This window comes from Pongo pygmaeus, chromosome 16 (assembly GCF_028885625.2).
Source record: "Pongo pygmaeus isolate AG05252 chromosome 16, NHGRI_mPonPyg2-v2.0_pri, whole genome shotgun sequence".
In the NCBI taxonomy this organism is placed as follows: Eukaryota; Metazoa; Chordata; class Mammalia; order Primates; family Hominidae; genus Pongo; species Pongo pygmaeus.
In genome coordinates, this window is record NC_072389.2 from 30366365 (window position 1) to 30391554 (window position 25190).

The following is a 25190-nucleotide window of genomic DNA, read 5'->3' on the forward strand; positions in this document are numbered from 1 at the left end:
CTTCTCCCAGAAAGCAAGGACTATTTTAACTAACACCTTACCTTTAGTGGGTGGCCTAGGCAATGCATAGGTGAGGAGGCTTTTTGTCTAAGGGGTGTTGTTTTGGGAATCTGCTGACAACATTCACTTCCAGAAGAGTTCCCAGGAAGTCATATTCTGAGGTTTTTTAAAAAAAGAAAAAAGAGAAATACCACTTCCAATGAAACAAGCAATGCAGCTGGAATCTGGAAATTCCTTCTCTGCTACTGTTTAATATTGATTTAATTTGGAATCTACCCCTTACTTACACAGTTCTGAAACCATAACCACCTAGCGCATAACTGCACATTTCAATGTCAGCATACTGCATCAGGGACCTTCTTTCTTGCACATTTCCAGACCCAACTAGATCACCTGAATCCCACTGAAAGTTATGTCTCTTTCTGTTTTAAAATCATTTGTCTTCTACTGCTTAGTTGGTCAGGTTATTCACAAAATTACTCAAGACAATCTACTTATACATCTTTTTTCAATAAAAGTTTCTTGAGAACCTGTTCTATGACAGGCAATCCACAAGGTGCTTGTATCATGAAAAAAAGAACTGAAAAAATATCTGGACATAAGAAATTAAAAGTCCACTGGATGAATCAATCATATAAATAAAGAGCTGAGACATAATGGTTTTATGGAGGCAGATTCAGTTTTGGGCTCGGATTGCCGAGGAAGAACTGTTGTGACCACTCGTCTTTAACTCCCCAGAACTGTATCCACTCTCAGCTGGCTCTCAGATGGGTTTTCATGCTATTTAACTGGAAACAAATGTCATCAAACTCAAGAAGAGCAAGATCTATTAACTCCTTCCATCCTAGGCCTGTTTCCTATAAACATGCAGTTCCCTGCCCACATACCTGCAAGGGTGTCCAAGAGACCACAGGTAGGCATGGAGAGCCACTGACTAGGGAGTAAGTTGTCAGCTCATTCTCTGGAGTTTTCTTTAATTCATTCTCTTGCTTCCTGACAAGTCAATAAACAAATTTATTAATATTTATCACAATGTGGTAGCTTACAATTCTATTTTCAAACATACTTTCCCCAACAGAATTTTAGCTAATATTTCTAAGACAGGTATTTTATAAATGTTGTTTTTATCATATCTGAAAGTTAAGGCAAGTGAATGGACAGTTTCGCTTCCCTAGAGGCTCTATCATCACCTGACATAAAAGAAAAAGAAAAAGAGAAAAAATAACATTTTAAGAAAAAAATGCAACTAAAATACATACATCTGTATGTTCACACAAAACACACACACACACACACAATCTAATTTAACAATGAAACATTCAGGAAGTATGGGTATCCTGTGCTGGGAAAACACAGAGGTTGCTAAGCCCTTTGTGTGTCACACGCACAGGCTTCAAATACGCACTGCCCTCCCTTTACCCTGTAAGGTCCAATGGACACAGGGAGTGGCCAGCTAATGACTAGGTTAGTAAGATAAAATATTCCCATTCTATTAAGACTAAGTGTTATAAAACAAAATTTATACCATTATATACAGAGCAATACGATCATAGTCTATTAGCACCCAGTGAAGCCCAAGGAAAGCTTCTAAGAATTCCACTGGTGAAGGACATGTTTCTAGCTCAACAACTTTCATAAGACCATCTTTACAAAATATACATTTCAATAATTTCTAAATATCTGGAAAGGTTGGATTAAACTAAGCTACTCTTTTTTAAAACAATAGTCTAAAATTTGGCCCAAAACAATAATCTAGTGAAAGGCAATATTTATGTGCAATAATCAGGACTATCCTAACCACTCTTCATTTAAAAGACATACATAAATAAAATATCTTGATCTATGATTTGGAAGAAAGCATGTAATACAAAATCATTTTCAACAGCATCAATATAACTAGGAAGTCTAGATATGATAAAATGATGTAACTCTATTCAGAATAGCCTCATAACAGTAGCTTACATGTGATTTACTGATCTCAGCCCTGTTGATTACCTAAGGGACAAATGTAAAACTGTGCATATCTCAAACAGATGTGCTAATAACCTCTGAAGCCATCTGCAAAACAATGCATCGTAAATTTTACCAAATGTATTTACAGGTTTTATTCAATTGTCCTGTCCCTGTCAACCATTAAGATATCTTGAAATTACAGATTCATGTAAAAGTGTAATGTTTTAACTTTACAAAAAAAGTTAAGCCAAGAACATACAATAGTTAAAACGTGCATTTGTCTTCTGAATAAAAACATAATGATACAAGGCTACTGTTTTAATTCATTCTGTTGTCTCCTGACAAGTTAATAAACACATTTAGAAATATTTATCACAATGTGGTAGCTTACAATTCTATTTTCAAACATACTTTTCCCAAAATAATTTTAGCTAACATTTCTAAGACAGATATTTTATAAATGTTTTTATCACATCTACATATTTTATCATAGAATAGCATACATGTAGTAGCTCTAGATAATCTGAGTCCAATAGAACTTTCTGTGGCAAAAGAAGTATCATAATTCTATCCTATAATATCAATTATGTTGATAATACATGGTGTAGAGTAACTTGAGAAAAATCACGAAATGGGTAAAGAGTGCAATCAGGGTGTTTCAGCCTGTCACTGTGTTAGGGACAGCACCTTCTCAATGATTAGGAGAGATATAAAATAAAAATAAAGATAGCATTACTTACAGGTCCTGAGGGGTATATGGCATGCCTGGAGTCCACACGCAGAGGTCAGGGAGCGAGAGAGAGAGAGGGGGAGAGAGAGAGAGAGAGAGACACCCATGGGCCAATGCCCTTATTGGGTCAAGGGTACTATTCAAACAGGTTTTCTGTGGAGACTTTTAAGTGGTGGGTTTAAAGCAAGCAGGCATGAGTTCCCTGGGGTCACACTGTGACTAGGAGGTGGACACTGGCTCCATGAGGGGTGTGGGGTTCCAGGGGCTTGTCAAGTAGATTGCATCAAGCTGTCCCATGATGAAGTGGTCCAAAGGAGGCAGTTGGATAAGGCAGCTATCTGGACCAACCACACTGAGGAATGAGAAAGAGGTGTAGAACGGGAAACTGTGCAAAAGTGAGTAAGCCTTGCTTCTGGTATAAGAAACATTAAACTTATACTCAAGATGGATGCCGAGGCAACATAAAATTATAAGAATTCACTACATGCTTCCAATGCCCATACCCAAAAGGACACACTGCTCAGGCCTCAGGGACATCCTCTCAATCACACATCTCATTCTAGCCCAGTATCATCTTCATTCCCAAAAAGGAGAAACTGTTCAAACATTCTTGATATCCAATACCTTTCTGCTATAAGCTAAGCAGAGAAATGTCAAACATCCTAGAATCTCTAGGAATGAAAACCATGGAGGACTCACCATGTGATTAATGTTGATATATGATTTGATTACAAGAGGCTTCTCAAAATATATCAAATTATTGCCTAGTTAAAACAATTCCCCACTGACTACAAACATAGTTGCCAGGCACGGTGGCTCATGCCTGTAATCCCAGTACTTTGGGAGGCCAAGGAGGGCAGATCAAGGAGGTCTCAAACCAGCCTGGCCCAAATGGTGACACCCTGTCTCTACAAAAACACAAAAATTAGCGGTGCGTGGTGGCACATGCCTGTAATCCCAGCTACTTGGGAGGCTGAGGCAGGAGAATCGCTTGAACCCTGGAGGTAGAGGTTGCAGTGAGCCAACATCGTGCCACTGCACTCCAGTCTGGGTGACAGAGCGAGACTCAGCCTCAAAAAATACATATATATTTTTTACTGCTCCTTGCAGAGCAGGGGTAACCCATAGACAGTGTTCCCAGAGTAGCCCACAGATAAATTTAGAATGAGTGATATTGCTATGGGATCTTCTGGAAACCTCACAGAGATGAGCACTGAAGCCAATGAGAATCAAAATGTCAGCGCTGTGTTGTTGAGTTGTAAGTGCAATGAGAACTTTGTTTTCCTTCATAGCTCTCCCATTAAGAAAGCACAATACAGCAAACAGCAACATTCCTGATCCAATCTGTAGGGTCAGTAGCGATGTCGTCTCCATCATTCCTAATTCTAATGATCTGTGTCAGTCTAGCTAAAGGACTGTCAATTTCACAAATCTCTGCACAAACCCAACTTTTGGTTTCATGGATTTTTCTCTATATTTTGTCTGGTTTTTTATGACATCAATTTTTGCTCAAATCCCTATTATTTACTTCCTTCTACTTGCTTTGGATCTCATCTTCTAGTTTAGTCTTTTTCTTGTTTCTTAAGGTGGAAGCTTATGTCATTTATTTATCTTCCCTTTTTTTCTGATACAGTTATTTAAAACTATAAATATCCCTCTAAGCATGTCTTTAGTTGTATCAAATTCTATGCAAAATGTTTTCTAGATTCCTTTTATTTTTTAGACAGGGTCTCACTTTGTCGCCCAGGCTGGAATGCAGTGGTGCAATCTTGGTTCAATGCAGCTTCTACCTGCTGGGCTCAGGTGACTCCCCTACCTCAGCCTCCTGAGCAGCTGGGACTACAGGCACGCATCACCATGCTCAACTCATTTTTTTGTGTTTTTTTGTAGAGATGGGGTTTTGCCATGTTGCCCAGGTTGGTCTTGAACTCCTGGCTTCAAGTGATGTGCCCACCTACGCCTCCCAAAGTGCTGGAATTACAGGTGTAAGCAACCACCCCTGGCCTTTCTATTTTCTTTTAATATATATATTTTTTTGACCAATGGGCTCTGTAAAGTGTGTTAATTTCCAAATATTTTGTGACCTCCAAATTTATTTCTGTGTTGACTTCTAATTTAATTCCTCTATGGTCACACAACATACTCTACATGGTTTCAATCTTAAATTTATTGAGTACAGTTTTATAGCCTAACATATACTCTATCCTGGAGAATGTTCCAGGTATGCTTGAAAATAATTTGTATTTCTGTTGTTGGGGGAGTTTTCTCTGTCTGTCTGTCTGTCTGTCTATCTATCTATCTCAGGTCAAATTGGTTGACAATATTGCTGAAATATGTTGTAACCTCAATGATGCTCTACCTAATTGACTTATCAGTGATTAAGAAGAGGGTATGAACAAAAGTTTTTATTGTTGAATTGCCTATTGATCCCCTCAATCATGTTAGTTTTCAGTGTATGTAATTTTGGGCAGTGTTGTTAGTGCTGATATGATTATAATTGTTACATATTCCATATTAACCCTTCTATCATTAAATACTATCCTTCTTCCTCTCTAGCAATACTTTATCTTAAAGTCTCTTTTTTCTGATGTCAGAATAGCCACTTCTGCTCTCCTCTGGATTCGCTGGATATAGCTTTTTCCATCTTTTTACTTTCAAACTATTTGTATCTTTTGTTCTAAAGTGTCTCTTTTGTAGACAGTGTATAGTTGTTCATGTTTAAAAAACAACAGAATTTCCTAATCTCTTAAAAATTTAATATAATTGTCATATGGCTGTGTTTATGTCTGTCATTTTCCTATTCTGTTTTCTATATGTCTTATTGGTTCCTCTGTTCATCTTTAACTGCCTTCTTTTGTGTTAAACAGATCTTTTCGGTTATTCTATTTTAATTCTTTGGTTGTTCTTTTAATTTTTTTTTGAATTGTTTTCTTACTGGTGGTCCTAGTGTTTATAAAATACAACTTAAATGATCATAACCTCCCTCAGATTAACAATATATATGTAACATGGCCTTTTATATGACTTGAAATCAATTTGAGAGAAGCAATTCTATTGCTCAGTTAGTCCAGATTTCCAAAAGATACTGAAGCCATCATCAATCCAGGCATGTTTATAAAAGGGACTGTGAGCCTGAGATAGGAGACAGACACTACACACTAACAATTCTGTCATACTTGGACACAATGACACCATGACCACACTAAGTCATAGAGATCAGGATACAGGAACGATGATCCAGCCACATGGCTGACTACCATTATCATTGGAACGTTATAATTCCCTAAGAAGAATACAGTATTCTCTGGACAAAATGCTTACTGTGAGAATTCCCACTGGCCTGTGAGCATGGAATGGTATAATTATTTCTGATACTTTCTGTCATATTTCAAGGAGAATGTTTAAACTCTTTCATATGACATCCACATTTTGGTCTACATGACCTGTGGAAATGGAGTAAAAATATGGGAAGATGAGAAATATACATGTCCATTTGTCAAATATGCATAAGAAAGGAGGCTTCACTACGTATCTGCATATAAAATGTACTAATGTATTACTCTACTAGGATGTCTCTGACACTATTCAAAATATAAATTGTGCAAAAATTCTAGGAGAGGAAAAGAGGCCTCAAATAACTCACCAGGTTATTAATGCCTTACAGTGTTTGGTTCAACAGACTTTGTAAAAACAATTCTAAGTTATTTAATAACACAACAAAAATAATCCAGGGAATTACATGTATTAAAAATTGGATGTTACCCTTGCAGTGCATCATTTTGATCTTTCCTGGAGAAAGAAGCTCGTGCAAATGACAAAAACAGTACTTCTTTGGTGTGGAGGTGAGAATTCCAAGCGGCAAAATGTTGTCTTCCACCAATATCACTTCCAATCTATAAAGGGGAAATCAGGGAGTTGAGAAACAAAACATTCCTAATGGAATATTTAGTAACAAGAGGTTGGTTGTAAGGAATTCACCAGAGTTGTTCACTGGACCATCTGTATGACAAGAACAATACTCGGTACTTGAAACATGACAGTATAGAAATAATTTTTTCTGAAACACTGGTCTCAAAGTTTCCCCAGCATACCCAACACAACACCATTCATTATGACTAGGCTCTCTCCTTAAATCCATTAGAAACCCATTGAAGAGATAGAAAAGTGGCCAGAAAAATCCACATTTTAAAAACTTGGAAATGTAATCATTTCACATCTAGGAATGTTTAATGCAGCATGTAGCTGAAGACAGTACTGCTGTGCACACAAAATTACTCTCTCAGCTGATGAGAAAAATGAGAGACAAAGAAACTGATTAAATCCCAGTGACTGCTTGGCAAGCAAATTAAATTATACTGTGAAGATTACATAAGTAATATCTATTTTTCAATTTTCATATGCTTTTTTCACTTAATAGAGAAATGAAAAGTGAAAACCCCAAATCTCCTTGGATTTTGACCATCTCATTGCCCTCAAGAGAGCAAGCATGACTTAGAAGATTATTGCAGCTCCAACAGAAGTGTGAATGGCTCAAGTGTAGGCATAGCTATTTCCCGCATTTTCACAACTCAAGTGCTGATTCCCCAGGGTCTGTTTACTATCAACTTATTTATGTTGCCAATCAAGAACTCAGAGTTGCAATTTCATCTCCAAACTGGGTACCTACAGATCACTGTCCGATTCTACTTCTCTAGTGCATGTAAGCTGGTTAGTTTTCCAGTACCACAGTCCTTACTGGGACCACACAGCTGAACAAACTGAACTCTCATATAGTTTGCTTAGGGCAGGTAACTGTGCTGGACCTCATGTTCAGAGAAGTTATTATTTAACTCATTGTTTTCCCAGGTTTTTCAACAAGATCAATTATTAAAGTTATCAGTGACACATGCAAACTTCTAAAAAAAGGGGCACTGTTTGCCTCAGAAACATGAAAGAAAATGAGCACTCTGGAGTACACTTCTCTGGGACACACTGATCCACCCTATTAAGTCATGGAGACCAAGCCCCCAACACAGCAATGACCCAGGCTCCATGCTGCCCAGCACAGACAGTGCCTTATAGAGTATTACATAATCCATAAAAAAGGGCAATATTTTAGTGACAAAATGCTTAGCAACCTGACCTGGCCCTTGAGGGTGGGATGGTAAAATTCATTCCCACTGGTCCCTGAGGATGGGATGGAAAAATCATTTCTGATATTTTCTTTCATGTCACATCTCAAGGGAAAGGAATAAAGTTTCATGTGAGGCCAGGTGCCTTGTATTTGTTGACCTGTGGGAATAGGGTAAACATGTAGAAACATGAGAACGATACAAGCATATGTGTCTGCTGGTCCATCAAGCACAAGACAGCAGGATTCAGTGTATGTACCTATTAAATTAGCTAATGTACTGCTCTCCTAGGATGTTTCCAGTGTTATTCAACAATAGTCAATGTGTTTGTCTCTAGCTTCCATCAGTCCAAATACTGTCCAACATTTGCTGCCAGACAAATCAAATGTGCAACCAGACTATCAGTTTGCTCAAAGTTCCAAGAAGATGTTGGCCCGGTGAACATTCCATTCACAACAATGCATAGCATTTCCGTAAATTCAACCATCTCAGGATTACTTTACCTTTAAAAGTGACCCAATGGATTGGGGAGGAAGAAGTCACAAAAAGCCATGATAAGGGAATAAACAAACAATGGTCATTGAAAAATCACTTGTAGCACTCAACCTGCTTGACAGTGGGAGCGTGGCAATTTGCAGAAGCTGCACAGAGCTGCACTGTACCTGATTCCACTGAAAGTGGTCACAGCAATGCAGGCAGGACACACACAGGTACAGTACTATCCTGGGACATGTGACTAGAAGAACTAGGCAGTGTGCAGAGAGGGAAAGGCGGCCTCTGAACCCTCTCACCATGAGCTGCTTCCCACCTACTCTCAGCGTGACGCTCACCAGGTGGTACTGCTGAGGACCCAGTGGCATTTGGGCACCGCATACCCCTTGGTTGCACCCAAATTTCCTCTGCCACACTGCTGAGGATCAGCCTCTCTGGCACTCTCCACGCTTCATGCCCATAGAAAGATCATCAGCAAGACTGAGAAAGCACAAAAATTCTGGAAAAGAACAAACAGAAGCCTCAGATGACTCACCAGATTAAGGTCTTATAGTATCTGAATTAACTGACTCCATATAGCACCCATTAAATTCCTAAATACTTAAAACAGTAATAACCCAGGGAAAAAAATATCATAAATTAGATGTTACCTCGGCGTGTTTCGTTGTATTCTTTTTCAGTTGAGGAAGCTGGTAAAAGTGACATATCAGATCTTCATTTCCCAGGCTTTTCAACAAGATCAATTATTACAGTTATCAGTGACAAATGCAAACTTCTAAAAAAGGGGCAATGTTTGCCTCAGATCTTCATTGGTGTAAAGGTTAAAAATCTATGCAACTCTAGTATCACATGGAACCGCAAACCACAGGGGCAATTAGAGAAGTTGAGAAAGAAATCTTCCACATCAAATGTTTCCTGATAAGAAGTTATGAGGAATGATGATACATACTCACTGACAAGGTGTATGTCCAGAAAAAAAGTATACTTATTCCACAGAACAGGAGAATGTTTAAAGTCCTTTTTCCAAGACCTGTTCAGGTGAACCGTAAAGTCCACCTAGACATCAATTAACAAGAATCTCCCTTAACATGCATAGGAAAATCCACTGATGAAATATGAAGATTAGCCAATAAAATCCACATAACATTCCAAGGACTGGAAATGTAATCATCTCACAACATCTACTTGAATCACTCAAATGTCTAGAATATTGCTATAATACAGACAGAAAAAAGGTCTGAATTTTTGGGACTGGGTTAGCAAGCAAATTTAAACAAACTAAAATATTCTCATGGTTAGAAATCACTCTCAATTTTCCAGATACTACCTCTGCCTAAAAAAATAATCGATAAGATCCACACCATCTTTGGAACTGATGATCTAAATGACCTTAACAAACTGCTCTCACTCAAAAGACTGTCACGCCCCAGATAACTGTATGGATGGATGGCTAAAAGGTAGGCACAATCATATCTCATGGGGTCTCACTACATATGTGCTGGTTTTCCAGGGTTTATTTATTATCAGTGGATGGATGCTACCAGCCAAGCATCAAAGGAATAGCCATTTTATTAAAAAATAGGATATTTATAGATGACTGTCCAATTCATTTCCTCTAACACACACAGGCAGATTAGCTTTCAAATACCCCAGTCCCTGTGGGCACTGACCATCCACATCCCTCCACGTTTGCCTGTCATGTGTGCTGGACCTCAGCTCACAGAAGTGGTTTGGTCACTCATTTTTTTCAGATTTCAATGAGATTCTTTTTCTTTTTTTTTTTTTTAAAGTCATCGTCAATCCAGGTATATTTATAAAAGGTACCTTAAGCCTGGGATATGTGGCAGACACGGAGCACACAGCTTTCCATCAGCTTGGGGTACACTGACCCACACTATTCATTCAGTTATGGAGACTGGCATCACAGTCAATGACTGGCCAATGGCTGACTAGCATGGCCAGGGTCTCATGGTCATTGGAGTGTCACCATCTCCTAAGAGGAATGCCAGTATTTTCAGGAAAAAACGCTTACCATGGGAGAATTCCTATGGATTCTTGAAGATGAGGAGATAGAAGTATTCTCAATACTTTTCTTCATGTCACATCTCAAGAGGACAGAATAAAATATTTTATATGAAACCCAGTTCTTGGTTCATGCCAATCTGTGAAAACAGTACAAATATGGGAAGATGGTAAGTATATATGTCCATTTGTCAAACATGCACAAGAAGGGAGGGTTTGTTATGTATATTAATATCAAATATACTAACATAACTCTACCAGGATGTTTTTGATATTACTGAAAAGGAAGAATGCAAAAAAAAATTGGAAATAAAGGATAATGAAAGCCTTGGATGATCCACCAGATAATTAATGCCTCACACTGTTATTAACAGATCATTCACAAAACTGATTATCTACTTGACTACAGAAAAAATTACAAAATAAGCCATAAAAAGTAAATTTATTCAAACTTGGATGTTACCTTTGGAGTGAATCCTTTTGTTCTGTCCCGGGGAATGGAACAGGTAAGAGTGACAAGATGAGCATTTCTTTGGGATGGCAGTGAGAATTCCATGCAATTCCAAAATCACTTCCGTTCTGCAAGGCACAGGGGACATTATGGGAGTTTTGAAACAAAACCTTCCCAACTGAATGATTCCTGACAACAGTTTGTAATTAATTAGCCATAGTCGCTTGACTACCCACATAACTAAAAAATATGCTTGTTGCTTGGAACAGGGTAAGTATAGAAAATCAATGTTTCCAAGATTTTGGTCTCAAAGGCCAAAGGCCCCCTGAGTATTACTAAAATTAGAATCTGTCTTAAAATATACAAAGACTCAATGAATGAATATACCTATTAGCCAACAATATCCACCTAAAATCCCTAGAATTAGAAATTTCATTATTTCACATTAAAATGTTTAATGAAGCATCTAATTTGATCTATCATCTAATGCTTAGAAAATTGCTCCCTGAGTGACAGGAAAAAGAAAAACAAATGCTGTTCTAATCCTTGAGACTGAGTTAGCAAGCAAATTCCAGCATGTAGTAAGATAATCCCGTGAATACAACCCACTCTTCAATTTTCACATATTTCTTTTAATGAAAGAATAAATAACAAGCAAAGACTGATAATTTCTTTTTAATTGACTACATAATATACCTATACATGCTGATACTCACTAAGAATGTTGTGGCATCTACGAAAATAGTGTGAATGACTCGAGTGCTGGCACAGCCATTTCTACAATGTTCACTCCTCTGACACTGGTACCCCAAAGCCTGATTACTAGGTGTGTGAATGCTGCCAGCCATGCACTTAAATCATTGTCATGTAATCCCCAAAGATATATAGGCCTCTGTACAAATCATCTGCTCTAACATATGCAAGTGGGTTCGTTTTGTTACCAGTTCTAACCAAACTGAACGCCCTCCATGAGTTTGCCTGCTATGGTCCCTGTGCTGGACCTCAGCTCACAGAAGTGTCTTGGTCACTCATTTTGTTCAGATTTCCAAGGTTTCCATTTTTTTAAGTCATCATCGATCCAGGCATACTTATAAAAGGGACCTTGAGCCTGAGATACGTGGCAGACACTGAACACTCATCTTTCTGTCACCTGGGGACTTGCCAACCCACAGTATTCAATTACAAAGACCAGCATCACAGCCAGTGACCAGCCTCATGGCTGACAAGCACAGCCAGGGTCTCATTGTCATTGGAGTGTCATGACTCCCTAAGAAGAATGCTGGTGCTTTCAGGACAAAATGCTTACCAATATTAGAATTCCCCCTGGCCCTTGAGAATGGGAGGGCAGAATTATTTCCATTACTTTCCTTCATGTCACACCTTAAGTAGAAGGAATAAACTCTTTTACATGAAATCTAGTTCTTGGTCCACATTAACCTTTGAAAATAGGAAAAAAATATAGAAAAATAAAAAGTGCAAATGTAATTTGCCAACCATGCAAATAGTGTACATATACAACAGGCTTACTATGCACAAGTACATAAAATATACTAAATTATTTTGCTAGTAGGGTATCTTAACGTTATTTGAAAACAGAGGAAGTATAAAAATACTGGACAAAGAACACGGAAACCTCAGATGACTAACCAGATTATTAGGGCCTCACATCATTTCGATTAACAGACTGCTTGAAAAACCAATTATAATCTTACTTGCTAAAATAAAATAATAGAACTAACCCAGGAAAAATGCACTTACTAAAAATTGCAATATTACCTCTGAAGTGTATTGTTCTCATTGCCAGACAAAGAATCTGGTACATGTGACAAAATCAGCAGGTTAGTAGAGCAGCAGTAGGAATTCCATGCAATTCCAGTATTACCTCCAATATACAAAGCACACTGAGGAAGTAGGAAGTTGACAAATGAAACCCTCATAATTAAAAGAGTTTCATTTGTCAACTTTCTTACTTACATAATTACTAATGATGAGTTATAAGAAATAAACCATAGATATTCACTTGCCCATGTGGTACGAGAATAAAAATTATGCTCACTCCCTGGAAATGGGTAGTAATGAAAGTCAGTTTTCTAAGACCAAAGGCCTCCCTTAGCATCACAAAATAAAACTAGGATCTCCCTTTAAACATCTATGAACCCCACTAATAAAAAAATGAATATCAGGCAATGAAATCCACATAAAACTCTATGAATTGCAAATTTAATCAGTTTACAATTAGAAATGTTTACAATAGCATCTACTAGAATCCCTCAATCAAATGTCTAAAAAGCTTCTCTTTGAGTGACAGGCAAAACTTAAATTCCAACTTTTGTGACAAGGTCAATAAGGAAATTAAAATGTTAAGACTTTCCACAAATAGAAAGTACCCTTCAATTTCCATACATTCTTTTCTTTAATAGGTAAAAGCTACTCTTCAATTTCCATATATTTCTTTTACTTAATAGATAAATAATATGTAAACCCTCATAATACCTTTTACGCTGTCCACCTAATGAACCTGAGAGACTGACCTCACACACAAGATTATAGCACCTAAAAACATGTATAAAAGACTCTAGGGTAGGCAAAACCATTTCCTACTGTTCCCTCTACTCTTGTGTAGTTCTGCTCACTATGAGAGTATGGACACTGCCAGCCAAACACTGAAAGAAATGCCATATAATCCCCAAAGATATATGTACATAAACATATATAAATATATACAAACACATACAGACCTCTGTACAATTCGTGTGCTGTAACCTATGTTAGTGCGTTTGTTTTCCAATACCACAGGCCATTTTGGTACCAGTTGCTGACCAAACTGAACTCTCTCCATGTGTTTGCCTGGCATGGTCCCTGTGCTGGACCTCAGTTCACAGAACTGGCACAGAAGTGGTTTGTTCACTCGTTTTGCTCAGATTCCAACGAGATCCATTTTTAAGTCATCATCCATCCAGGCACATTTATAAAAGGGACTTCGAACCTGAGATATGTGGCAGACACTGAGCACACAGCTATCTGTCACCAATGACCCACACTATTCAATCATGGAGACCAGCAGCATAGTCAATGACCAGCCCATGGCTGACTGGCATAGCCAGAGTCTCACTGTCATTGGAGTGTCCTGATTCCCTAAGAAAAATTGTTTTTATTTTCAGGACAAAATGCTTTTTAACATGTGAGAATTCCCATGGGGACTTGTGGGTGGGAGGCAGAATTATTCCCTAAACTTTTCCTTCATGTCTCCACATGAGGAAAAAAATAAATTCATCCATATGAAGTGCAGTTTCTTGGTCCACCTCATTCTGTGGGAAGAGATTATATACATGGGAATGAGAAGTATACATGTTCATTTTTCAAACTTAAATAAGACAGGAGGATTTACTATATAACTATGTGTAAAGTATAAGAATTTTATTACACTTATAGGATGTTTCTGATGTTAAAGTTGAGAAAAATGTAAAATATTAAAATAAAAGAAACTGAAGGCTCAGATATCTCATGAGTATTGAATGCCTAATACATTTGTATTGACTCCTTGCACATACAATGAAATTCTCAATTACTTAAAAAAATAATAAAAACAAGCCACAAAAATGAATTTACTAAAAATTGGATGTTACCTCAGGAGAATATTGTTTTGTTGCCTCCCAGATGAGTTAGATGGTACAAATGACAAAATCAGCGCATCATTGGTTCAGCAGTTAAATTCCATGGAATTCCGTGACAACCAATCTACAAAGTACACGGGCAATTAGGAAAGTTGTGAAACAACATTAGCCAAATGAAATATTTTGTTACAAGCAGAATTCACTTTAGACATTCATTAGACTATATGTATGACAAGAATAATTATGCTCACATCTTTGATCAGATTGATACAGACAGAATTTTTTCCTCTTCTATTCTATTTTTTTCTATTCTAGACAGATAGAATATTTTCTATCCATGTCAGTGTTTTCTCAGCACACTGACTTCAAAATTATTTATTCTATAGCTAGAATATTTCTTTAAACACAGCGAGCACTGTGCACTATTGGCATAGAACCTATGTACATCCTCCTATATGCAGGAAATCATTTCTAGATTACTCATGATACTGAATACAATGTAAATGCTGCGTAAATAGTTGTTATACTGTACTGTTTAAGGAATAATGACCAAAGAAAAAGTCTGCACTTGGCTGGGTGTGGTGGCTCATGCTTGTAATCCCAGCACTTTGGGAGGCCGATGCAGGCAGATCACTTAAGGTCAGGAGTTCGAGACCAGCCCGGCCAACATGGTGAAACCCCATCTCTACTAAAAACACAAAAATTAGCCTGGCACAGTGGTGGGCGCCTGTAATCCTAGCTATTCGGGAGGCTGAGGTAGGAGAATCACTTGAACCCGGGGACAGAGGTTGTAGTGAGCTGATATTGTGCCACTGCACTCCAGCCTGGGTGACAGAGTGAAACTCTGTCTCAAAAAAAAAAAAAAAAAAAAAAGAAAAAAGAAAAAAAGAAAAAAAAAGACCGTACATGTTCAGTACAGATGAAACCATACAATTTTTTGTCAAGTATTTTCAATCCATGGCTAGTTGAATCTGAAGATGCAGGCCCCATGGAGAAGGATAGCAAACTATATATGAAATTGTTTGCTAAATTAATAGAAAAAAAAAGAGAACAAAAGAAACAGTTCAATCTTAGCAGCTGGGTTGGCAACTGATTAAAATATACTTGGAAGATACCACAGGAAATTGTTTCACTTTAAGAAAATGAGAAGTAAAACAAAAGAAAACATTTATGCAGCCAACAAACATGAAAAAAGGCTCATCATCACTGGTTATTATGGAAATGTGTATCAAAACCACAATGAGATACCATCTCATGCCAGTTAGAATGGCGATCATTAAAAAAGTCAGGAAACAACAAATGCTGGAGAGGATGTGGAGAAATAGGAACACTTTTACACTGTTGGTGGGAGTGTAAATTAGTTCAACCATTGTGGAAGACAGTGTGGCAATTCCTCTAGGATCTAGAACTGGAAATACCATTTGATTCAGCAATCCCATTACTGGGTATATACCTAAAGGATCATAAATCATGCTACTATAAAGACACATGCACACATATGTTTATTGCGGCACTATTCACAATAGCAAAGACTTGGAACCAACCCAAATGTCCATCAATGATAGACTGGATAAAGAAAATGTGGCACATATACACCATGGAATACTATGCAGCCATAAAAAAGGATGAGTTCATGTCCTTTGCAGGGACATGAATGAAACTGGAAACCATCATTTTCAGCAAACTAACATGTTAACAGAAAACCAAACACCACATGTTCTCACTCATAAGTGGGAGTTGAACAATGAGAACACATGGACACAGGAAGGGGAACATCACACACCAGGGCCTGTCAGGGGGTCAGGGGCTAGGGGACGGATAGCATTAGGAGAAATACCTAATGTAGATGATGGGTTGATGGGTGCAGCAAACCACCATGGCACGTGTATACCAATGTAACAAAACTGCACGTTCTGCACATGTACTCCAAAACTTAAAGTATAACAATAAAAAAAAAAGAAAATGAGAAGTAAAAACTCATCATATCCTTGGATTTTGACCATCTCATCACCCTCAAAAGGTCAATCAGTAGTTCAGGCAAATGTGAGAACAGACCAAGTATAGGCAGGAACATTTCTCTTGGGTCTCACTGTTCTGCTTCCCAGGCTCTGTTTCTATGGTATATAGACGCTGCCAACCAAACTCTCAGAGTTTCCATTTTACCCTACAATTGAATTTTTATACACAAATGTAAAATTCATTTCCTCTAATAAACGCACTCAAGTGGTTTTCAAATACCCCAGTCCCTGTGGTTGCTTTTAACCCCAGTCCCTGTGGTTGCTTTTAACTGACCAACTAGTTGCAACGCCAGGCAACACATGTTTGACTGGAGTGGTCTCTGTGCTGGACCTCAGCTCACAGAAGTGGTACAGAAGTGTTTTGGTCACTCATTTTGTTCAGATTTAAATTAGATCAATCTTTAAGTCATCATCGATCCAGGCACATTTTTAAAAGGAACCTTGAGTCTGAGATATGTGACAGACACTGATCACAGCTCTCTGTCACCCTGGGACATGCTGACCCACACTATTTAATCATGGAGACCAGCATCACTATCAATGGTCAGCCCCCTGGCTGACTAGCATAGGCAGGGTCTCATGGTCATTGGCGTGTCATGATCTCTTAACATGATGTCAGTATTTTAAGGACAAAATGCTTATCATGGGAAAATTCCTACTGGTCCCTAAGGACAGGAAGCAGAATTATTCCCATTACTTTCCATCATATTACGACACAAGGAAACAATAAACTTAGGCATACAAAATGTAAAATGTAGTTTTAGTCTGCATCATCTTATGAGAAGAGATTTTATATATATATATATATATATGCATATATATTTATATATATACACATGCACACACACCTCCATTTTTTAAAAATTTGTATAAGACAAAAGGTTTCATTATTTATCAGCATAGAACATATACTAATCTATAATTCTTAGAAATGTTTTAAATGTTATCCAAAGTACAGAGAAGAAAAAAATCTTAAAAATAAAGGAAACTGAGCATCCGATTAATAATTCCTAACATTGTCTGTATTAACCAATTGTTCACCAAACCAAATCACTGACAGTTTTAAAAATAATAAAAATAAATTTACTAAAAATTGCATACTACCTCAGGAGTGTGTTGTTCTGTTTCCTCCCAAATTAGTTAACTGGTACAAATGACAAAATTAGCTCCTCACTGGTTCAGCAGTAAAACTCCATGGAATTGCATCTCACCCAATCTACAAAGTGTAGAGGAAATTAGGGAAGTTATGAAACAAAATTTGCCAAATGGAATGTTTAGTTACAAGTGAATATAAGAATTCACACTAGACACTTACTGGACTATCCAGTGAATGACAAGAAAAATTATTCTTACATCTTTGATCACTACAGAATATAAACTTTTTTTTAAAAAAATCTGAGACATTAGTCTCAAAGCTTCCCTGGCATCACCAATCAAAAGCATTTATTACAATTAGGATATCTCTTCAAACACAATGGGAACCTTTGAGGATATACGAATATAGCCAATGAAATCTATGTAAAAAAGAATTTATAATATAATCTAAGTTTATTTGAGGCAGCATACAGTTGAAACCAGCACTCAAATATAAACAGTGGTTTGCTTTTTGATACGAAAAACTAAAATTAAAAAAACAAATGACACAATCCTAGTGGCTGAATTGGCAAGAAAATTAAAATACACTAGAGTAGTCTTCTTAGAGTACCTTTTTTTTTTTTTTTTTCCAATTTCCATGTAATTGTTTCACTTAATTGAAAATAAAAAATAAGGCCGGGCACAGTGGCTCACGCCTGTAATCCCAACACTTTGGAAGGCTGCGGTGGGTGGATCACCTGAGGTTGGGAGTTCGAGACCAGCTTGGCCAATATGGTGAAACTCCATCTCTACTACAAATACAAAAATTAGCCAGGCGTGGTGGCGGACGTCTGTAATCCCAGCTACTCAGGATGCTGAGGTGGGAGAATCTCTTGAATCCAGGAGGTGGAGGTTGCAGTGAGCCGAGATTATGCCACTGCACTCCTGCCTGGGCAACAGAATGAGACTCCATCTCAAAAAAAAAAAGTGAAATCTCATTAGTATCTTTGGATTTGGATGTTGACCATCTCATTACCCTCAAGAGACTCATTTGGATGTTGACCATCTCATTACCCTCAAGAGACCAGAAAATTCTGCGAGCTCAAATGTGTGAACGGCTCAAGAGTAGGTGCAATAACGTCCCATGAATCTCACTATGTCCTGGTTCCCCAGGGTCTACCAGCTGTTTCTATAAATGCTGCCAAGCAAGTACAAAGAGAGTTGCTATGTCAAACCACAGCTAGATATTTACAGACCTGAGAACAATTCATTTGCTCTAATATATATGGGTAGGTTAGTTTTCCAATACCCTAGTCCCTGTAAACTCCCTCCTCATGTTTGCCTGGTATGGTCCCAGTGCTGGACCTCAGCTCACAGAAGTGGCACAGAAATGATTTGGTCACTCATTTTGTTCAGATTCCGATGAGATCCATTTTTTTATAGTCATCATCGATCCAGGCACATTTATAAACGGGACCTTGAGTCTGAGATATGTGGCAGACACTGAGCACATCTGTCACTCTGGGACACACTGACCCACACTATTCAATCATGGAGACCAGGATCACAGTCATTGACCAGCCCCTGGCAGACTAGCATAGCCAGAGTCTCACGGTTACCAGAGTGTTATGATTCCCTAAGAGGAAATGCTGGTATTCCCAGGACAAAAGGCTTACCAATATTAGAGTTCCCACTGGCCCTTGAGGATGGGAGGGCAGCATTATTCCCAATACTTTCTTTCCTTCTTGTCTTGCCTCGAAGGGAAGAATAAATTCATCCATATGAAACCTAGATCTTGGTCTATGTTGTCCTGTAGGAAGAGAGTATGTATACGAATCTGAGAAGTATACATGGACAATTTTTAGCCTTGCATAATACAGGATGTTTCACTATTAACATACATGGAATATACACTAACATATAACTCCTGTTGGACATTTCATGTTATTCAAAGTAGAGAAAAGAACAAAATCTTTATAAAAAGGAGATTGATGCCTCAGCTCATCAGAATATTAATGTCTGAAACTGTTAGTATTAACCAATTCTTTGTGAACCTAAATTCTTGATTACTTAAAAGAATAAAAATAACTCACAAAAATAAATTCACTAAAAATTGAATGTTACCTTAGAAGCGTATTGGTGTGTTTCTTCACAGCTACGTTAGCTGGTACAAATGTCAAAATTAGCACTTCACTGGTTTGGCAATGAAATTCCATGGAATTCTATCTCACCCAATCTACAGAGTACAGGGGAAATTAGGAAAGTTGTGAAACAAAATTTGCTTAATGGACTACTTTGTTATAAGCAGTTATAAGAATTCACATTAGACACTCAATGGACCATTTGTGTAACAAGAACAATTATGCTCACATCTTTGATCCAAATTGTATGGAAATAATGTTTTCTAAAACATTTGTCCCAAAGTTCCTCCAGCACATACACTTCAAAATCATTTATTACAACTTTTAATTAATACAGTGGTCACACATGGAGGACATATGAAAGAAGACAATGAAATCCATGTGAAAACCCAAGAATTTGAAATATCACTTCTAAAAATGTTTGCTGCAACATGTAGTTGAAACCAGCACTGAAACATGTATTAAATAGCTTGCTCGGTTGATGGGAAAACGAAAAAGAAACAACTGTTTCAGTCCTAGTGACTGGGTTGGCAATCAAATGAAAATATACTATAAGATTTCATGAGATATTTATATCTTATATGATACAAATAAATATCTTATATTTCATATAAGTTTCATATACTTCATATAAGACATTTATTCTTTAATTTCTGTGCAATTATTTCACTTAAAAGAAAAGGAGAAGTAAAAACTCATGATGTCTTTGAATGCTGACATCTCTTTGCCATCAAGCAACAAATCATCAACCAGAATATTCTGGGTGCTCACACAAATGTCTGAATGGCTTGTGGGTTCACACAATAATTTCCTATAAATCCTATAACTCCTGTGCTGGCTCCCCAGTGTCTGGTCACTGTAGTGTACACATGCTACCAGCCAAGCATTTGAAGAGTCTCCAACTTACCCCCAACCACATATCGGTAGGTAACTGTCCAGTAATTTCCTGTACTGTATGTCAGCTGGTTAGCTCTCTAATTCCACAGGCCGTTTTAGTACCAGTGCTGAACAAACCGAACACCCTCCATGTGTTTGTCTGGCATGGCCCCTGTGCTGGACCTCAGCTCACAGAAGTGGCACAGAAGTGATTTGGTCACTCATTTTGTTCAGATTCCGATGAGATCCATTTAAAAGTCATCATCGATCCAGGCACATTTATAAAAGGGACCTTGAGCCCAAGATATGTGGCAGACACAGCACACAGCTGACACCTTTGGAGGCACTGACCCAATCAATCACATGGAGACCAGCATCATAGTCAATGACCAGCCCAGGCTGACTAGCACAGCCAGGGTCACATGGTCACTGCAGTGTCATCCCCTAAGAGGAAATGCTGGTATTCTCAGGACAAAATGCTTACCAATATCACATTTTGAGGTTTTGATGTCAGACTTTTTCATGATACACTCCATTCTGTCACTTTTTGAGGTTAAAAAAAAATATAACTTTCATATGAAAATCTGTGCTGGTTCCACGATGAACTACAAGAATACAGAAAAAGTGAGCAAAAATGTGTAACACAGACATTCATTGTTCAAATGGCCTGGGGATCCCCACGCTGTAGGCCTTCTCACATTCTTATATTTCATGTAAGTTTCATATATTTCATATAAGATATTTATTCTTTAATTTCCATGTGATTATTTCACTTAAAAGAAAATGAGAAGTAAAAACTCATGTCTTTGAATGCTGACACTGGAGAATCCCCTCCCATACTTCATGAGGCTACTGGCTGGTTGACCCAGGTTATCGCATATGATTGAGCTGCCTGACCTAAGATGGTCTCTTCATTCCTGTGGTCCAGAGTCTCCTCCCCTTACACAGAGATACCCGGCATCTCAGAGTACAGAAAAACCTTAGCAATCTCAGGAAGTACCAGTCAGCACCAGTTGGAGGCCCAGCAACATCAGATAAACTAAGTGATCAAAACAGCATCCCCCCAGCTCTGATAGCAAGATTGCCTGCGAAAACATGGCCTACAAAAGTAGGACAGGACATTCAAATTAAACCTAAACAGGGCACATGCCTGCTAAAATAAAACATTTGAATAGATTCAGATGCCCCTAACTTAAAAAGGAAAAAAAAAATGCAGGATAAACTAAAACATCACCCATCTATCAAGAACCGGAAAAATCACAATTAGAAGGAAAATCAGAAGCAGGATGAGAAAAGACAGCTAACCAAGCCAACCTCAAGATTAACCAAATGTGGTTATCTGAAGAAGTTAAAAACAGTCACGGTAAAAATGCTTTAGCAAGTAATTATAAAGCTTCTTGAAAAAAGTAAAAAAGTAGAAATCTCAGAAAGGTAGTAGAAGTTTTTTTAAAAAAAAGAACCAAGTGAAAAAATGGAACTAAAAAATTCAAAAATAATAGAGTAGTGATTAAGTGAATTTAGCATAGAACAATCAAATTTAGCTAATCTGGACAAGAAAGAAAATACTCTGAAAAAAAAAAAAAAAAAAAAAAAAAAAAAAAAAAAAAAAACACAGCTTCCTGGACCTGTGTGTGACACGGAGACATGAGGCTGAAAATAATTATAACATTCTTTTTTTTTTTTTGAGCCAGAGTCTCCATTGCCCAGGCTGGAATACAGTGACGTGATCTTAGCTCACTGCAACCTCCACCTCCCAAGATCAGGGGATTCTCTTGCCTCAGCCTCCTGAGTAACTGGGACTACAGGCACACAACACCATGCATGGCTAATTTCTGTATTTTTAGTAGAGATGGGGTTTTGCCATGTTGGCCAGGATGATCTTGATCTCTTGACCTCGTGATCTGCCCACCTTGGCCTCCCAAAGTGCTGGGATTACAGGCATGAGCCACTGTGCCCGGCCAGCAGTCACGGATTTTATATTGGAAATTAAATCCCATATCTTGCTCACTGAAACGTGCTGAACACAATGGAAAAATCGAACCATCACAAGAGTATGTGCAAGACATCTACACAGCTGAAAACAAGAATTTTATCCCCAAAAATACCTGCCCACAAAGAAGTATGGTAGGATAGAAGTCCTAATCTAGATATGAAACACTGCACCCGGAATTACCTGTGGGAGGCAGGGCTGCGCCAATGGTTTACCTTCGCCTCCCTGGAAAACACAACCATCCTGGAAATCGAAGCTTGTCTTCTACGCTCCGTTTTCAGACTCTTTAACAGAACTCACAGAAAAACCTTGAAAAGCTACAGGAAAATAAGCCAACAAACCACAGATAAATCCAACTAAGTATTATACAAATAATTAGCATAACTGGAAATTGTTCTGGCTTTACCAGTACAATCTTTTGGATTATTCCTCCAGAGATTAAAAAAATAAGTGGTTAAATATTTTGTGACTTGAGTGTGACAGAAAATGACATCACTGAATATAGTCACACAAGCACTGATCCCAATTCAAGGTAACACCTGTTACTGACATGCACATTTGGTCCCTTACTAAAATAAGAAGAGGCTATGTTGCAAACCATGTTGGTGTATCTTCTAAAGCCAGAAGAGGCAAAAACCACGAAGATATATTAGAACACTAACAGTACAGGAAAATGACAAGTCTTCTTTCCATGCAACTCCATACTCTCTTACATATGGGATCTGTATCTGCACTGGAAGCATATCAAATCAAAGTCCACATTTAAACAGGAAAGGTATATACACAAACAAAAATGAAATGGAATATTTCTTGTAGGATCCTCCTGGTTCCACTGCTTTTTCTCTTATTCTGACAAGTAGCCGAGTACAGCTGTGCAAGTTAGAAGAGTAATGACAAATAGGAAGAGACATGAACTCCTCCGCCACTGTGTTAAATTATTGACATGGTGGGTAAAATGGAAAACAGAGGGGCTCTGCAGAGAGATGCTTAGGGAGCCCACAGCCATAGCCCTCCACACTGGGGAGTCTTCTGTGGCTGCAGAAGCAAAAGCTCCAAGTCCCACCTGCTGAAGTCAGAAATGGAGAAAAAAGAGGAAAAAAAAAAGAAAAAAGGAAAATCAAGCAGAGCCACTTTCCTCAAACTGGCTGGGGCTCCAGGTGGCCTGTGGTGGCAGCAGGGGCAAAAATCAGACTCCACCTGGCAAGGCGAAGGGGCAGCAGAAGTGGGAGACATGGTGAGGAGCACAGGCCAGGCCAGGTACATGGGGCTCATGCAAGCAGATAGCGTGCTTTGCTTGCTTGTGCAGGCATTCACCTTGGAGGGCCAAAAAAGGACCTTTCAGGTTCTCCCTAATGGATATATGCACACCCTACTATTTACTATGGTTTATGGCCAGAGGCCTGGCCATCTTGGGTGATGTTCCCAGTGAATGCTAGGCATATTATGTGGATAATATTCTACTAAATTCCACAAATTTAAGTCTTCTGAAGAAACCGACTTCCTCTAAGGGATGAGGGAACGCAAAGCTAGGACAAGTCAAACCTGGCTGTGCAAAGACAGGCTACCAGCTAACTCTTCCTGTGCCACCTGCTCCTGCATAGAGTTATCTGTGCTACCCTGCTCTCACAGAGATAAATCCTTCACACAAGGAATCTCCTGTGCACAGGAGGCCGCACTCCCCTGTGACTCCCTTTGCCCAAAGGGGACCCCATCCTAAGCCTGGACAAACCCCTCAATGTAACCTGCGTCAACAAATGGAAGTTTCCCTCTCTATCTACCCGCTTTTGAAGCAACGTGCTGGACCTCAGTTCAACGAAGATGACGGTGTAGAGTTTTCACTCATTTTGTTCAGCTTTCCAAGGAATGCATGTATAAAAGTCATCATCGATCCATGCACAGTCTTTGTACCTACAAAGATGGAATATCAGAAGATTTTGGAAAATGGACATTTACCATCCTGAGGGATCCACCAGCACCTGAAGAAGCCCACACCACATGTGCTGCACGTGCCCAGGGGCTCCCCACCATCTCCAGGAATCTCCCAAGACAAAGATGATCCATCGCAGCCTCTGGCCTTCTTCCATGCCACACCACCTAGGAATTAGAGGCAAAACAGGTGTGCTTGAGAAAGGCAAGCAGGTACACAGGTCTCAAGGGCCATGCCATTCATTCCATTGTGGTGCATCCTGTATCTACTTCCCACAGGCTACTACAGAAGGAACCAGAGGCACTATAATTCGTGGGTGTGGTCTGGTTTAGTAACACCTAAGTTTTGCTGACAGCCATGAGTGACAAGATACAAACAAACCCACTGCTTCATGCAGTTAAAAATAACTACAAACCTCTGTAGGTCTGCAATGCTTGTAACTAAGGTCTGGTATTCCAAGAACCATTGCCAGTGATCACGGAACATATTTCAAAGGCTCACTAATCCAAGATTGGGCAGAAATGTAGAATATGACCTGGCAATTTCATCTGTGCTACAAACCACGGAAAGGAGAATTTATAGACAAGAAAACGGTGTGTTAAAGAAACAAATTAAACTCTTGAAAGAAATCCTTGCACTTAAAACCTGAATGCTGGTTCCATGGAAGCTACACATGGCAGGAATGAGGACCCCTGTGTAAGAGAAAAGTTGGCCTGTGAATGTCTGCTGGACATAAAGAGTCCAGTGGGAGCCTTGCGGATATAGAAAATTATCCAACACTGCCTTGATAT

At 38.5% G+C, this 25190-nt stretch overlaps 1 long non-coding RNA gene, 5 other non-coding genes and 1 pseudogene across 53 annotated transcripts in view; all 7 read right to left on the reverse strand.

Annotated features, from left to right (window-relative positions):
• Positions 1 to 25190, reverse strand: part of LOC129013555 (uncharacterized) — a 50990-nt gene that overhangs the window by 1985 nt on the left and 23815 nt on the right. For 11 of the 48 annotated variants that reach the window (XR_010123894.1, XR_010123897.1, XR_010123901.1 and 8 more), the window contains 19 exons: positions 24426 to 24566; positions 22656 to 22789; positions 20967 to 21087; positions 19590 to 19701; positions 19142 to 19275; positions 17496 to 17607; positions 16429 to 16537; positions 14386 to 14497; positions 12066 to 12196; positions 10772 to 10887; positions 10319 to 10448; positions 8937 to 9342; positions 8625 to 8785; positions 7806 to 7954; positions 6446 to 6576; positions 6005 to 6126; positions 2694 to 3035; positions 888 to 993; positions 42 to 156 (listed from right to left, as the gene is read on the reverse strand). This is a non-coding gene — a long non-coding RNA (uncharacterized LOC129013555). Of the gene's footprint in view, positions 1 to 41; positions 157 to 887; positions 994 to 2693; positions 3036 to 6004; positions 6127 to 6445; positions 6577 to 7805; positions 7955 to 8624; positions 8786 to 8936; positions 9343 to 10318; positions 10449 to 10771; positions 10888 to 12065; positions 12197 to 14385; positions 14498 to 16210; positions 16538 to 17495; positions 17608 to 18223; positions 18439 to 19141; positions 19276 to 19589; positions 19702 to 20966; positions 21088 to 22655; positions 22790 to 24425; positions 24567 to 25190 lie in introns of all 48 variants that reach the window. The other 37 variants (XR_010123905.1, XR_010123904.1, XR_010123902.1 and 34 more) reach the window with 37 other exon arrangements.
• Positions 11757 to 11839, reverse strand: LOC129014890 (small nucleolar RNA SNORD116; annotated as a pseudogene).
• LOC129014894 (small nucleolar RNA SNORD116) lies at positions 13626 to 13717 on the reverse strand. Its single transcript, XR_008494417.1, has one exon. It is a non-coding gene; the product is annotated as a small nucleolar RNA SNORD116 (small nucleolar RNA).
• Positions 16719 to 16810, reverse strand: LOC129014895 (small nucleolar RNA SNORD116). Its single transcript, XR_008494418.1, has one exon. It is a non-coding gene; the product is annotated as a small nucleolar RNA SNORD116 (small nucleolar RNA).
• On the reverse strand, positions 18827 to 18921 carry LOC129014893 (small nucleolar RNA SNORD116). Its single transcript, XR_008494416.1, has one exon. It is a non-coding gene; the product is annotated as a small nucleolar RNA SNORD116 (small nucleolar RNA).
• LOC129014892 (small nucleolar RNA SNORD116) lies at positions 20662 to 20753 on the reverse strand. Its single transcript, XR_008494415.1, has one exon. It is a non-coding gene; the product is annotated as a small nucleolar RNA SNORD116 (small nucleolar RNA).
• Positions 24272 to 24363, reverse strand: LOC129014876 (small nucleolar RNA SNORD116). The gene has a single exon (XR_008494401.1). It is a non-coding gene; the product is annotated as a small nucleolar RNA SNORD116 (small nucleolar RNA).